This window comes from Camelus ferus, chromosome 5 (genome assembly GCF_009834535.1).
Source record: "Camelus ferus isolate YT-003-E chromosome 5, BCGSAC_Cfer_1.0, whole genome shotgun sequence".
In the NCBI taxonomy this organism is placed as follows: domain Eukaryota; kingdom Metazoa; phylum Chordata; class Mammalia; order Artiodactyla; family Camelidae; genus Camelus; species Camelus ferus.
Window position 1 is genome coordinate 79,404,429 of NC_045700.1, and position 13,232 is coordinate 79,417,660.

The following is a 13,232-nucleotide window of genomic DNA, read 5'->3' on the forward strand; positions in this document are numbered from 1 at the left end:
TCCTTCTTTCTTTCTTCTTCCTTCTTTCTTTATTTATTTATTTCTTTTATTTTATTTTATTTTATTTTATTTTATTTTTTATTTTTTTTATTTTTATTTTATTTTATTTTTGTCTTTGACAACCACAAGTTTCCTGCACTCCCTTGGAACCAAATTTCTGTTTTGACTAAATGAAAAGTCTCCAAGGACCGAGAGCTGATGGGGGAAATTTCTCTCAGAAGCACCCTCTGTCACCTTCCATCAACTTGTCCTCCCCTCCCACCCCTGTCTCACTGTACTTCTTCCTCTCTGCCCTCTCTGACCCCATCTCCACTCTTTCTATCAGCTCCCAACTGAAACGGCACTCTGCACCTTACTCTAGGCATCATTGGCTGGGTCATGGTCAGGCCAGGCCTCTGAGGGATCTGTGGGATGGGCCCATGGGCTCAGGAGCTGACAGTGGTGGGCAGGCATGGGGACAGTCTGGAGGTGGCATGCGCCCAGCCTTAGCGCTTTGCCCGCCCTGCCTGCCCTGTCAGCCGAAACTCCCTGGATGTTCCCAAGCAGAGTTTCATACAGTCCTTCACAGCCCTGAGACCCCTATTATCTCCCAGTGCTCTTATAATCACACAGGCAGGCACAGGGCGGGAGGCATGCATTTCTACAGTCAAGGTCTACTAAACTTTTGACCAGGAGAGCAAGGAGGCAAGGGGCAGTTGTCACAGGAAACTACAAATAAGAGCAGAACTTACTTTTCCTCTAAAATGAAAACCATTTGCTCTGTGCCCAGATCTCAGCCACCCTGTCTCAGGGACTTAGGCCTGGAGTTCTAGTGTTTAGTGAAGAGGGTACTAGGGACTTGAAAGAAGGAAAGTGACCGAAAGGAATCTATAGACTGCAAATGGCCCGGGGAGTTGAGAATCATTCACTTTGGACCAAACGCAAAAGTAGAAGGAATCCAGGAGATGTTAACAGATTTCTTGACTGGCCAGGGACGAACTCAGAAAGGATTAGAATGTAGGCAAAGGTGAAGGGGATTAAGATACAGAGTGACTTCTGGAAAGATGCTGGAATGTTCTGTGTGCCTGTACCTGTGACTTGGGTACAATTTGCACCCCTCCATAAGTCTCTCTGTCTCGCAGTAAAACTTATTTTGTGGAACTTATTATGATGACTATGGGGGCTTGAGTGGGAGCCAGGAAGAGATACAGGTCATGTACCTGCTGTACAACCTGTTCCACTGGCCTTTTTTTAAACTCTTTTTTATTGAGTTATAATCATTTTACAATGTTGTGTCAAATTCCAGTGTAGAGCACAATTTTTCAGTTATACATGAACATACATATATTCATTGTCACATTTTTTTCACTGTGAGCTACCACAAGATCTTGTGTATATTTCCCTGTGCTATACAGTATAATCTTGTTTATCTATTCTGCATTTTGAAATCCCATTCTATCCCTTCCCACCCTCCACCCCCTTGGCAACCACAAGTTTGTATTCTATGTCTATGAGTCTAGATCTGTTTTGCATTTATGCTTTGTTTGTGTTTTCTTAGATTCCACATATGAGTGATTGCATATGGTATTTTTCTTTCTCTTTCTGGCTTACTTCACTTAGAATGACATTCTCCAGGAGCATCCATGTTGCTGCAGATGGTGTTATGTTGTCAGTTTTTATGGCTGAATAGTATTCCATTGCATAAATATACCACAGCTTCTTTATCCAGTCATCTGTTGATGGACATTTAGGCTGTTTCCATGTCTTGGCTATTGTAAATAGTGCTGCTATGAACATTGGCATGCAGGTGTCATTTTGAAGTAGGGTTCCTTCTGGATATATGCCCAGGAGTGGGATTCCTGGGTCATACGGTAAGTCTAGTCCTAGTCTTATGAGGACTCTCCATACTGTTTTCCACAGTGGCTGCACCAAACTGCATTCCCATCAGCAGTGTAGGAGGGTTCCCTTTTCTCCACAGCTTCTCCAGCATTTGTCATTTGTGGACTTTTGAATGATGGTCATTCTGCCTGGTGTGAGGTGATACCTAATTGTAGTTTTGATTTGCATTGATAATTAGTGATATTGAGCAGTTTTTCATGTGCCTATTGATCATTTGTATTTCTTCCTTGGAGAATTGCTTGTTTAGGTCTTCTGCCTATTTTTGGATTGGGTTATTTGTTTTTTTCTTATTAAGTCATATGAGCTGCTTATATATTCTGGAGATCAAGCCTTTGTCGGTTTCATTTGCAAAAATTTTCTCCCATTCCATAGGCTGTCATTTTGTTTTACTTATGGTTTCCTGTGCTGTGCAGAAGCTTGTAAATTTAATTAGGTCCCATTTGTTTATTCTTGCTTTTATTTCTATTGCTTGGGTAGACTATCCTAGGAGAACATTTTTGAGATGTATGTGAGATGATGTTTTTACCTATATTTTCTTCTAGGAGGTTTATTGTATCTTGTCTTATGTTTAAGTCTTTGATCCATTTTGAGTTTATTTTTGTGTATGGTGTAAGGGAGTGTTCTAGCTTCACTGATTTACATGCTGCTGTCCAGTTTTCCCAACGCCATTTGCTGAAAAGACTGTCTTTATTCCGTTGTATATTCTTGCCTCCTTTGTTGAAGATTAGTAGACCAAAAGTTTGTAGGTTTATTTCTGGGCTCTCTATTCTGTTCCATTGATCCATATGTCTGTTTTTGGACCAATACCATGCTGTCTTGATGACTGTAGTTCTATAGTATTGTCTGAAGTCTGGGAGAGTTATTCCTCAAGCCTCTTTCTTTTTCTTCAATAATGCTTTGGTAATTCTAGGTCTTTAGTGGTTCCATATAAATTTTATTATGATTTGTTCTGGTTCTGTGAAATACATCCTGGGTAATTTGATAGGGATTGCGTTAAATCTGTAGATTGCCTTGGGCTTTATGACCATTTTAACAATATTGATTTTTCCAATCCAGAAGCATGGGATATATTTCCATTTTTTTAAGTCTTTAATTTCTTTCATCAGTGGTTTATAGTTTTCCATGTATAAGACTTTCATCTCCTTGGTTAGATTTATTCCTAGGTATTTTATTACTTTGGGTGCTATTTTGAAGGGGATTGTTTCTTTACCTTCTTTTTCTGTTGATTCATTGTTAGTGTAAAGAAATGCAACTGATTTTTGAACATTAATCTTGTAACCTGCTACCTTGCTGAATTCTTTGATTAGTTCTAGTAGTTTTTGTGTGGACCTTTTAGGGTTTTCTATATATAGTATCATGTCATCAGCATATAGTGAACTTTTACCTCTTCTTTTCCAATTTGGATCCCTTTTATTTCTCTCTCTTGCCTGATTGCTGTGGCTAGGACTTCCAAGACTATGTTGAATAGGAGTGGTGACAGTGGGCAGCCTTGTCTTGTCCAAGATTTTAGTGGGAAGCTTTTGAGTTTTTCACCATTGAGTACTATGCTGGCTGTAAGTTTGTCATATATAGCTTTTATTATGTTGAGATATGTTCTGTCTATACCCACTTTGGTGAGAGTTTTTATCATAAATGGGTGTTGAATTTTATCAAATGCTTTTTCTGCATCTATTAAGATGATCATGTGGTTCGGGTGCTCTATACGTTCAGAGAAACTTCTCTAGTAACGAACCATAGAAATGATCCCTGAAAGTATAGTCTTTCCAATGGCTTCTTGATGCATCCTTGCACTTGCCACCAATCCAACATCATGCTCAATCTCATGACTTCTCTCCTTTCCATGCAAGAAGGGAGCAGGATGATTTCTTCGGAGGATACATTTCTTGTTGTGACACAAATCCCCGGGCATGTAGACTAATGTGCCATGATTGGGCACTAACTTTCCATCTAAGCCTATACAAATGTCACTGAATACGTACATATGTACAGATACATATGTACCTTTATATTTATATAAACATATATTTATTTAGTATAAGTATGGTCCATGCATTGTTCTTGACATGCAATACAAATTTTACACTGAATGCTATTTTATTTGGCAATTCTGTGGGGGTGGGGTAGGGAAGGAGGGGAAGGAAAATGAAATCTCTATTTATACACCTAGAGGAAAATTTTTGATGCATCAACAGCAGTGTTCCATCCAACCCCCTCTTCTCGTGTTATGTTTCCAGAGGCTTGAGGGCCAGACAAGGAAACCTGTTCCTTCAGCCTCTACCTGGCTCCAATAGCTGGGACCAGGCAGCCACTTCACCACATTAATCCACCCCATGAAACCAGAGCCTGTGTTTGCTGGTTATTAAGCTACCCTGTCCTCCATCCCACCCTCTTCCCCAAACACGCAGGCACACAAACACACAAAGGCCTTGGCTGGAGGTGGAGAGGTTAAGGGGGAGAAGGGGAGGGGAAAGGATTAGAGTCTTATCAAAATAGCATCTGCAGAGATCCTTCCAGGATAGGCATCACTCCCCACGTCTGTGGCCTGGGGCCAGGCCTGGGGCAGATGGGAAAACACCAGCTGGTGGGGAGGAGGGAGGAGTGGTCCCTTGAGGGCCGAGGCTTTGCCAGGTGCATTGGGGATCGGGGGGACTATTCTCCTCCCTACACAGGGCCCCTTGCTCCATTTATCTCTCTTTCTGGATTTTTTTTTTTTTTTTGTCTTTTTGGTCAAACTGTTACTTTCCAGGCATCATGTAGTAAGAGCTCCTTTAGCCAGGATACTAACATTGCTGGGACGCTTGCATTTCTCATGGGATTCACCCATGTCTGAGAGAGACAGAAGGCCCTCCTGGGGTAGGCAAGCTTGCACGTCTAGGGCCAGAGCCCTGCTGCTTTGGGGAGCTCTTCCCCTTGGGAGCCATCTAATCCTGTCTCCTGCTTTCATGACTGTCTTGTTCTAAACCAATTCAAGCAGGAGAATAGGAAGAGAATATTTTATTCCTCAAGATCACAAGTTCTCCTGGCTCTCAATACTGACAGCAAAGTTCTGTCTAAAGTTCACACACATCTTTTGGCTGCATTGGGAGATCTCACTCCCACCGTTCTATTGGTTTTTGTTCTCGCAGATTTTTTCAACTTCCTTTTTCCTCCTCAAGTCTACTTAACAGTAAAGGAGAAAAAAATCAGAGTGCCTCATTTGAGAACAGTTTATCTTGAGGTGCAGAAGGACTTTCTAAGCATGATATCAAGGGAAGAAATCCACTAAGACCAATATTGATAGATGTGAGCACTGAAGACTTGTATGCCTCAAAATACCTTAAAAAACACTCCCAAGAAATACTTGTTATTTATATCCTTTATACAAAGAGCTCTTACGAATCAATAACAAAGAGAAACATGTATGACTAAAGAAAAAATGTAAATGGCCAACAAATACATATAGAAAAGAGGTCAACCTGAGTGGTAACAAAAGAAAATGGCTTTTCTGATTGAAATAGCAACGAGATATTAAAAAGTGTCTAAAAAAGTGACAAAATATCTTTTAAAAAAGATAATATCAAGTGTTGGCAAGAATGAGGGGAACCTGGGACTTTCAAGCACTGTAGATTGCAGTGTTAAGATGTACAGCATATGGGGGGGGTAATGAGGCAACAGAAATCAATAAACAAAAAATGTTGTTACTCATTGAGCCAGTTACTCTATTTCTAGTAATCTTTCTGAGAAAATAATGTTTTACACCAAGATGTAACTGTGAGGATGCTTATCACAATACTGTTTATAATAAGAAAAAAACTTGAAACTTGAAATTCATGCCCAGTTGTTTTAATGGATTATGATACATGGATTATGAACTCTGTAGACATTTAAACTCATGCTGTTAAGATCATGGTCTTTAAGCAGTTCTCAGTGGGGTCCTCTGGGATGGGATTTTGGCTTCTAAATCTCTTATCCATAATGGGTACTTTTCTGTTTTACATAGTAGGCTTCCATGTAAGATTTAATTTGAGCCAAGAATTCATAGTCAAAAATAGTTTAAAAATCACTCTTAAAGAAGGACATTTAGGGAGTTGCCAGATATCTTCTGTTTTCACTCCCAGATCCAGTCTCCCACCTTAGTAAAGGTATATTTTGACAACTATAGCTTCTATTTGAATTGTAGAACTTTTTGAAGTAATTTATACATATGTATGCACTCCAACTAAATCTAAGTATATTTTTGCTCCATGAGTTTTTTCATTTGGTGAGAACATTGTTTTTACCAGGTATTTCTTTACCAAAATTTGTGTTTGTGTTACCATTACCAAAACAAATAATTTTATCTTCAGTGTTGGACCTTTTGATTGAATTTAAAGTATTTACAAAGATGTCAGGTTAAAATGTCAAAAACCTTAATCCGAGTCTATGAATTGGATTTTAAAAATGAGCCCTTTAAAAAAAAATTCAGATAATTGATTTTGTATTTGAATCACCTAAAGACATTGATATATAAAACTGGTACTATTTAACTGTTTACCAGGTTCATTTTCAGCTAATAGAGTCAACAGATTAACAGATGCTATTTCACTTTTTGTTTGTATACAAGAAATCCTGGAATTAAAAATGAGCAAAATCATGCTGGGAGAAAACTCATTTGATCTCAATGCACAGTCATGAAGATCCATGGTTCACACACATGTAAATGTACTTTCTGTAGCTAAATGTGTTAAATCACGGTTTTCAGTCATGATCTTTAGAGAATATTTCTTAATGAAATAGATATTGCAGCTTACTTTATACCTAAAATAAATGACAAAACTCCTGTAGCATGTTTCATTGCTCTTAGTATATGTTTCCTGAACATATTGTGTGTATATTTAATCTATAATTTGTCACCCTTCCTAACAATCTTGCTGACTGCTATTTGGTAACTGTGAGCATTTCTTAATTTTGTCACATTCCACTGTGAAATGTCTGTAGACTCAAGAGACCAATAGGGACAGCAGCACCAAATACCTCTAACACTACAACCTGAGACTAGGAGATGCTGTTCCTAGGTGCTTGTGTCCAAAATGCACTTTAAAAAATTATGATTAGGATGAACCTGGAATAGTTTCCTTGGAAAAGAGGCATTAATCACATTAGGTTTGGAATGGTAGAGAAAAAGTTATCACAGGTAGTCTTCCAGATCTAACCACATGTTCAATGCACACACATTTTACATATGACTAGATGACATGGCAGTTGCTGAATGGATAAAGAGTTTTCCAAACTCATTCCACTGATTTTAGTGCAACCATTTATAATAAGACTTTATTAAAAAGTGGAGAATCTGGGAAATGTCACACTGGATATAAAGCTAAGACAACAGATAGATCCCAGGATTATCCTAGGCAAACCTAGATGCATAGTCACCTTGTCTATACCCACCCTTCCCACTTTTGTATACAAACTTTTGTGAATAAACCCTTCTGGACTCATCCTATTTCGAGTGTGCCATCTGTTTCCTGTTGGGTTCCTGGTGGATACAGCGGGATAAAAGGCTGTTCACAATATATTGTTGTATGACAAAAGAAAATTACACAGTGGAGTGACAGTATGCTCCAAATTAAGTATGCTAGGTAGTTATGTATGTATAATTGCCTAGAAAAAAATTCTGGGCATGTATACATCAAAATGTCACTTGTAGTTATACATATCTGGGTGGTAGAATTAAAAATGACTTTTTTCTTTTATTGTAATCTTTATATGATTTAAAAAAGTATCTCCAGTAGAGATATGTTATGTTTGTAATAAGAAAAAAATAATTTTTTTCACAATTCTTTGTGAGTGGAGATAGGGGTCTAAAGGCATGTATTGGTGCTCTGCTGTGGTTCTCATGGGCTGCACTAAGTATCTAGTGTGCATCTTCCACGTTAAGAATGGGCACCTAAATTGCTTCTAATTCCCTACTATAAAAAAGCAATACTCTAGTGAAATCATTTCACAGATTTTTACTAAAATTCTGTAAAGAATTTCTCTACCATATCACTCAAGAGTGTAAATACTGGTCATAGAGAATATTTAAAAATAAACTTGATTTGGTTGAGTATTACCAGACTCTGCTTTATAATGACTACATTAACCTACACTCTCATCAGAGTGTGTAAAGATGCCTTTGTCCCCCTTTCTTAACAAACACCTGAATTCATCCAATTTCCTGATGTCTGTCAATTTGAAGAATGTAAAATTATACTTTATTGTTATTTTATTTACGTGTCTCAGTTACAAATGAGTTTGTCCCTTAATTGTTTAGCCAATTGAGTTTCTTCTGTGATTGCCTGTCCACATCGTTTGCCCGTTTTTCTGTTGGACGTTATGTCTTTCTCTTTGTGTTGATTTCCAGGAGTTCCTTTTATATACACAAAGAATTCAAAGTAAACTATAAATACAAGAAAAATTTTAATTACTTACAGATGGTGAGTTCTTGGTTGTCCACAGTAAGTGTAGGAAATATAGGTTTGACAGGTAATCTCAAACTCATTAATATTTAGTTTGAGAATGTGGCAAAGGCACATATCCATCTGTGAATGTATCCAACCTTGATGGTGTCATTTGCAACCCTAGTTTGGGGATGGGAACTATCCAAGTAGACTCAGACGATAGAATTAGACTTCTGTTGCTAAACACACTAGCTCTTACAATCATGACCAAATTGGTTATTACAGAAATGTTTTTAGTTTAGTTTAATAGGGCTCATTCAAGAAATTAAAATGAATGGTAAATGCACTAATGATAATTAACATTTATTGAGCACTCAGTATGTGCCAGTCATCATGCTAGGTGCTTTACATACATTATAACCTGATTACAGAAGTGCTAATACTATACTCATTTTACAGGTGTGACACCTTAGATTTGAAGAGTGTTAAGTACTTGCCCGAGTCCACACAGGCAGGGGCTGTTAAGATGCAGGAATTGAAACCCATTCAGGCTAAAAGAATTTCTGTATTGAAAGAAAAAGCAAGGTCTATCATAATTCTTCTTTTCAAGGTTATTTTCATAAATAATTTCTAAGAATATATTAAATACTCTTGAAGAAGTCATATAAGGAGAACAGAAAATTAGAGTTTATAAGACCCTTTGATAATCTAATTCAGCCTACTAAATTTATGATTGCAGGAAATAAATCTCAGTGAAGTGATTCTGTTTGCTCAATATTTCCACCTGGTTTGTAGTGGGGCTAGTAGTAGAACCTGTACCTTCTGTTTCTCTGTCAAATATATACATTTGCAGTTGTAAATGTGGGCTAACTATTTTCAAAAGTGAAAGGAGAGCCAAAGATGTCATTTTGGGAAGGCAAAACAATTTTGAGTTTCCATAAGGGAATGTTGAGGAAAGGTGATTCCCATGGCTCTTAGAAGTGGGAATTTGAGTGATTGAAGGCCCAGCATAGGCAGAATGGAGCACAGCCTTCTCAAAAAAAAGAATATGGCAAGAGAAGAGTACACAAGACCAATGGAGAACAGAAGTCCCAAGACAGAAGAACTGGCATTCCCAGGTTTGGAAAAAGAGGACTCTGCCCTACGCTACAGAGGCACTCAAAGATAGAAATGGGCCAGTAGCCCACAATGGCTAGCATTATGAGAAGCTTTAGTGCCAAATAATATGAATGAACATTAACTACAGTAGTAGAAGTTAGCAGTATGCTTTGTCCTATCTGTGTATGAATCAAGGGAGAGGATGGGAATGGAAAATCCATGAAAAGGTGGATTAGAAGGCTGTGGAAACAGGGTTCTGTCCAGTGAAGAGAGGAATTAATCCCCCTTTCTTCCTAATGACAGTGGCATTACAGAGAGGACCCAAGGACCTTTTTTAGGCATGGGAAGTGGTAACAAAGCCATCATTTCACCAAAACTCTATGCTTCTGTGGCAGGGCAGAGAAGAAAGAGAAGGAAAAATCCACTGGGGAAAAAAGAACATAGCTACTGACTGCAGTTCTATACCTGCCATTGGAGAATTTTAGAGATGCTTATTAGAGGCCAGGAAGATGCAAGGCAGGTAGAAGAAGCAATCTGTCTAGTCCAAGAAAGAGCAGTGGAAAGAATCCAGAAATAGAGCTGGATGATCCAGTTCCAGCAGGAGAAGCACGAAGGAGACAGATGAAGTGGGGAGTGAAACCCCCTTGGGGAGGTGGGTTGGATGTAGGCCAGGCAGGGTGGTGGAAAATAGCTGTTGGTGCCAAGAGAAGGACGAATTGAGTGAGAGGCCACTGGAGGGTGGGAGGGAGAGGGCACAGGGCAGGCTCTGCAGGAATCAGAGACATCAAGTGAGGGATGATGATTATTCCAGCTGTCCAAAACCCGTTCTGTTGATTTTGTGCTGGCAGGATGAGGATCTGGATGAGAGCTGAGAGTGGCAGGCGGGGGAGGAAGGGGATGTGGGGGGGGGGGCTGAGGGTCAGGGTATTGGCTGTCATGAGCTAGCATGAGTGATACCACTGCCCCATGTGTGCCCCACGAGTGAGATTTATTTTTATTTTATGTAGTTTGTGAAGTGCTGATCCTAGCCCAGATTGTGTTCTAAGAAAGGCTGAGAGTCCCTAAAAGAACATGTCAGCTTGGGTCCCATGGACATGGGGTCCATCTGAAGGGCATCCCTAAGGAGGGCTCCATCTTTGTCAGGGACTTGGAAGCATCCAGGCTGGAGACTGGGGAGGGGCAGCTCTTTGGCTAGAGTCTATCGGTGACCTAAGGGTTCGCTTGATTCTCAGAGGCCTTACTGCCCTCCTGGCCTTCTTCTCTCTCACCCATTTCTCATGGCTGCCTCAGAGAAGGTTCTCTATAGAACAAGACAGACTTGGGATGCTAGGGGAGGAAATTGAGGCAAGCTGTGAGCTGTATCCTCAAATCGCTTTCTCCTTGCTCCCCAGCATGCCAGGAAATGAAAAGAGGCAAGGGGAGGAGGAGGGAGGGAAGATGTCTTTAAAGTTGAGACAAAGATGGGCTCATTGTCTCTCATTTCCAAGCTCTGTGACCCAGTTGTAAGATCTGCAAGCCTTCATCAACTAAGTATCTTTCTAGTTCCTATTTCAGCAGCCTTTTCTAGAGACTACAATCCACTTCATAATGCTATATATCAGACTCTACTCACCTCATTTTGTCTTGTCTATGTTTGTTGTTCACTTGACATAGGTCCATTTCTTCTCTTGTTTTCTGCTCTTGGGAGAGGACAAGTCTTCATGGAGAGACCCCAGCACTAAAATGGTCCAAGTGTTGGAGATGGAAGACCAGGGACATGACTAATGGGGTTCAGTGAGTGACAAATGACAGAAGACCCCAGGAAGAAAGACTAATGTGAATCCATGAAAGATAAGGAGTTATATGAGATATTTTTTAAAGAGCTTTATTAAGATATAATTCATATAGCATATCATTGTCCCATTTCAAGCGTACAATTTGGTGGCTTTTCATATATTCACAGAGTTTTGTATCATAACAATTTTAGGACATTTCATTATCCCCCCAAAATGTAGTTCCCTTTAGCCATCAGTCCTCAGTCCTCCCATCCCCCTAGCCCTATGCAACAACTAATTTACTTTCTCTGTGAGATTTCTTCAACAAGTAGCCAATTCAACTCAGGATGCCACAAATTTATAGTATGCCTTAAAGCCTATGAAATACTTTCCTATAGTCACTCTAATTTTGATCTTTTCATCAACTCATTCAAGTAAGCAGGGCAGGTGGTTTTATTTTGCATTTTTCTGATCAGAGAACTGAGGTGTCTCTGAGTGACAACATTCCAGCTTCCAAAGAGGAAAGAAGTGATGGATCCCTTAAAATCTATGAAAGAAAAATAAAGAGGAGTTTGTGAGCAATACTTTCCTCACAGCTCCTCAAAATTTAGGAAAATAAAGGCAAAGGACAAGATGAAAAAGCAAGAAGAAAGGGTTGAAGCTGCATTTGGAGGAAATGAGGTGAAACATCTGTTAGAATGCTCTAATTAAGATTTACGAGCTGCTGGAGTGCATTGCCAAAGGTAGCTGCGAGATCTCCTTTCCTTGGGATTAAAAAAGAAGAAGAAGAAGAAAAAAAAAAAAAACCCAGCAGAGTTCTCTGGCAGGATTTATTTTAAGGAGTTGTTGTATTAGGAGGCAGGGGGATGGATTAGGTGGCTGTTCACGGTCTCTCCAAGTGCTAGGATACCACGAAGGCAGGTGGCAGACACATGGCATCCATGCTGACCTGAAGTTATTCACAGCCCTTATAAAGCGGAGGTCCTATTTATTTTTGGCCCTCCTGTTTGTAAAGTGAGATGCTCTATACTCCCTCAGCTGAGGGTAAAGCCTTCTGTGAGGCATTGTGGAAAAGGCCAACACACCATCCCCCCCCATTTGCATAGCAGTGTATTCTAGTTATCTACTCCTGTTTAACAAACTACCTCAAAACTTAATGGCTTAAAACAATAATTTATCCTTTCAGTTCACAGTTCTGCAGATGAACTGGGCTTCTTGTTTGGGTTCTTTCAGATATTGTCTGGGGTACAAGTATCTGAAGGTTGGAGTGAGCTGATCATCTGAAATGGTGCACTCATTTGGCTGCCAATTGATGCTGATTATTGGCTCAGAGCTCAGATGGGGCTGTCAAGGGACTGTCCCTGAACAGCTGGCTCGTGTTGCATGAGCTTTTCACAGAATAGTGGCTCTGTTGTCTGGAGGGTCCAGGTTGGCTTCCCTTACATGCCCAGCACCTTGATGGGGGTAGTTAGAAGGCTGGGCTCCTCTGGGCTCCAGGTATCTCCAGTGTGGCTGTTAGATATCAGTTTAGGGCCCCAAGAGAACAAGGCAGAAGCTACCAGTCCTTTTAAAGATAATGCCTGAACTGCTATAGTGTCACTTCAGCTTTACTCTGTGCATCAGCCACTGACTATCCTGGATTTAAGGGGACAGAAAATACATCCCACCTTTTAATGGAAAGAGTGACCAAGAATTAGTGATTATACTGCCATGCAGTGGAGGGAGAGTTAGTGATATACTATGAGAAGAATAATAGAATTTCAAAACAAAAATACAGAAAAGAGTGTATTTTTGAATAAGGCTATAGCCATAAGAATTGACTTCGAGTGGCATGGATTAAACTTGGAAAGACCTGGAATAGTTAAAACAACTGGAGTTAAATGAGCTATATTTTGGAATAATTCGTTAGTTAATCCATTTATTTAATAGACATTTATTGAGCCCATAGCTTATGTTAAGCCCTCATACTACAAAAATGAAATATGACATGGCGCCTGCCTTCCAGATACTCAAAGTCTGATTGTCCTTGAGTTAGATGACCTCCTAAATCCAAAAAGTAGCTTCTTATATATACATCACTCTCAGCACAAAATACTATAGCTGA

The 13,232-nt window shown here is 39.6% G+C and overlaps 1 pseudogene; it reads right to left on the reverse strand.

The window, feature by feature from the left end:
• Window positions 1-3,482: 3,482 nt before the first annotated feature.
• Window positions 3,483-3,640, reverse strand: LOC116663923 (annotated as a pseudogene).
• Between the last annotated feature and the right edge of the window lie 9,592 nt (window positions 3,641-13,232).